The sequence below is a fragment of the Asparagus officinalis genome, chromosome 10, assembly GCF_001876935.1.
Source record: "Asparagus officinalis chromosome 10, Aspof.V1, whole genome shotgun sequence".
Lineage (NCBI taxonomy): Eukaryota > Viridiplantae > Streptophyta > Magnoliopsida > Asparagales > Asparagaceae > Asparagus > Asparagus officinalis.
This window is the reverse complement of record NC_033803.1, coordinates 1386729-1390478: the sequence shown is the minus strand read 5'-3', so window position 1 is coordinate 1390478 and position 3750 is coordinate 1386729.

Genomic DNA, 3750 nt, shown 5'->3' with positions numbered 1-3750 from the left:
AAATTTTCTTTCTATTTTTGTTTTGTTCCATTTTCTAGTCCATTGAAAACTTTTTATAAAATGTCAACAGATATCAACTTACATAAGAGAACTCATTTCTAATTTTTTAGCAGAAATGTACAGAAACTTAGAAGAAAAAATAATTAAAATATAGGACACTACTATTGAGAAATTGATTATAGACAAACAGTTCTCTCTCTCCTTTTCTTAAAGTGGCGGCTTTCTAATTTTTTGGGTTCTCTCCAGATTAATGAATGAGAAAGAGCTGCTTTCCATTATAGCTTTTTGGGTGGTTTTGAGCGGAACAAACAAAAAAAACTAACAACTTCAATAAAGCTATGGAAATCCCCAGATATATGATTAATATATCCTAGTAACTGTCGAGTCATGAAACGGAGATTATGATTAAGAATGGAATTAGGTGAGATCAGAGTGTGAGTTAAATTAATGGTGCTCATTGTGACAGCTTGGTGTAGTTGCAAAAAAACAATTGCAAGTGTAGAAAAAAAATGAATAAATAAACTAATTAATTTTAAGAAGCCGTGTTTGTATGTTGTGCTGGCTAAATTCGTATTTGCCGTCAGTAGAATAACAATAATTTTTGAATTCATATCACATTGGGGTGAAAATTGAAGGAATGATAATCAATAAATCAAGGGGATTTTCTTCCCTCTACTAACTTTCCTGCACGTTAGGCTAGGGAGTGGTTAGTATTTCTATGTCATGTGAAAATTTACCATGGATTTGTATCTTGATAATTTTTATCATATCTGAAGTATTTAGATTCAAAATTGACCATTGATAAAATTAGTAAGAAGAAATAAAGGCCAGTTGCAATTCCAGCCGACAAAGGATTTCTATGGGGTTTAAACTTTAAAGTAAAGGTCATAGTTCATATAGTCTGAAAATTAAAAGGAAAATCCATAAATAAAAAAATAAAAAAGAATTCAACGCCAAGATTTCACGTTCATTTTCTTGTTAGGCTCAATAGGCCGAGCCTTAGCTGAGCCCAGATTTACACACGAAGAGCCCAACATAGTCACTCAAAGCAAAATATAAATTTAAAGGGAAACAAGATGGAGGGCCCATTATACTAATGAAAAGGCCATATATTTATGTCGTGGGCATGTATGATAGGAAACCAACTCGGCCATTTCTGAGTGTTATTTTGCTTACAATATTTTTATCCTTATCTATTGTTTTCACCTTTAATTCCATAGTTTCTTTTAAAACTTACAATCCTGTATGATTTATAGATTAGTTAATATAGAAGTATGAAATTCTTGATTTGTAGGATTTTTATTATCATCAAATTGTAAGTCAACACAATCAACACACAAAAATAAATAAAAATCAGCGCAATCATCTAAAATATCAACGAAACCTTAACTACTGATTTAGATTTAGAGCACGAAAACTTATGCGTCGTGACACATGTGAGTTGCTTAATGATGCAAGAACAAGATGTCCCCGTGATATCTAAGGAGTGGTTTTTACTCTTAAGTTGCAGTTGCTCAGAGGGAAGATTCTAGAAATAAGCATTAAGTGATATATGATAACAATTTCGTATTTACTAATGGATAATCTTTGATGGTGTAACAAGGATAAGGTTCCAAAATCTCTCAACATGTCAAGATGCTATAAATACATGCGAGACAAATTAAGAAGGTGACTTTATTGTCAGCGTCTCAGTCACCCAAACACAAGGTTCTATGTTAGATGGCCACTAACACAATCTTGGACTCTATTGTGCTTTTTTTATACAAATACAAATGTACTTGTATTACTTGTTCAATTAAAAAAAGAATATTATATGAGATAATGTAATTTTGAACCAAATTCTCGATAATCCAAGCCCTCAAACCTTGACAAGTTGAGCTTTGTACGTGGCACTAAACTTGGATGCATCAAGTGTTGCAAGTCTTTAAGTTGTCAGCCAACGTGGACTCATCCAGCAATGGGAACTTACTTCGTAGCAAATATCATGTGGGCAGTGATGAAGTGGTAGCTAAATGCGTGACTCACATGCATATAATAACAAGAGAAACAATAAACTATGTATAATATTTTCTATTCATGATGATATTTGCTGTATTTATATGTGTCTGTAGCTCATGAATCATTAACTTGTGGCTCACACGGATTAACTTGTTCCACTTTAGATTGTGCGAATCCAAGATGATGTTTAGTACACGTGGCTTGTTTTTTAAGACACAACCATCTTGCAAGTTTAAAATATCCAATAGTAATAGTTGTGTTCATAAATGCCTGTTCCAGTAGTCAGACACGTACGGATGTTGCTAACCTTGAAGTCAAATTATATAAACTAGGTTCAATGTTTGATTTGTGGGCCCTATTGTTGAAATTCATGAGTCTTGTAGCTGAGACTGAGAGTTCTTCAACACTTCGAAGTCCTCTTTCTCGCCAACTTGCCATCTATTGTTCAACCTTTGTTGATTATGTTATAATTAGAAAATATGGTCACGTCCTGCATTATAATGACCATGCCTTTTTTTTTTTTTTTTTTTTTTGAAGCAAAAAAACAGGGTGAGATACCATGTTCAATTATATATTGATATAGAAAAAAAGTCTAGAATATACAAAATAGATAAATGACTAAGCAACAAAAAGGTGAGGATAGGAACCGAAGAAGATATTATCAGAGGGGAGCGGACCCTAGTCGTCACCCTCCAGATAACAGCTGCAGAGCTTCCTAACCTACCAATGATCACAAAAATAGATAAAAGCTACAACATAGGATGGAAGGCTGCCAAAATAATGACCAGGTCTTTTGTTATCGAAACTACATTTCTGTCACTTGAAATGTATACCTCTTCGAATACCTCTCTCTCTCTCTTCTTGTATAACGCAAACTAAAAGCAAGTGAATTGTCATGTGGCTCTACGATATACATCCATAAATACACATGCATACATACATATGTGTCTGTGATATCTCATGCTTAGCTAGTAGACTAAAAATATCCAAATAACCCACAGCTTCCTCCAAACATTACGTAACTATATATTCTACACTATCCCTAAGAAAACTATATGCTTCATGCTTGTGGGGGAAAATAATTGACATTCAACTTCTTAAGAACCTATGCACACGTCCAAGCTTGTAATCGTTGCAATTGTAAATTGACATTCAACAAAATAAAATGTGAATCTACAAATAATAATGTAGAAAGGAGTGGCATAGGATAGGAACCTACATTTTAAGAGGGATTTCTTTTTATAGAATACGAAATATTGATAAAAACTCTAGGTATGTGATTTGTGACAGCAGGTTCCACAAATATCATACTTGATATAAGGAGAGGAACTTTCTTATCTATCTATATTGAAGAGGACAGAAAGGACACCACTAAATTCAAGAGGGGAACATTTCAAGGAGTTTAACATCAGAAACATTTAATACCATGGAGGCAACATATATCTACAGTATTTGAAAAGAAATCTTAGCAGAACATTTATAATTATAAAAGCCCCGTCTATGTTAAGGCTTTCATAAGTATAAAAAATAATGACTTTAATGTGTCATTAATAAAAAAGAACACGAATAAACCATGACTTTAATGTGTCATTAATAAAAAGGAACACGAATACACTATACAGACACTATAATGAACTCATTCTCCATTCAATGAAACACCCTTTTCATATAAATTCTTTTACCCTTGCATTTAAACGTGTCCAAAGAGTTTAGTGTAAAATTATTGCAAGTGACATGTTTGATCTTTATGTG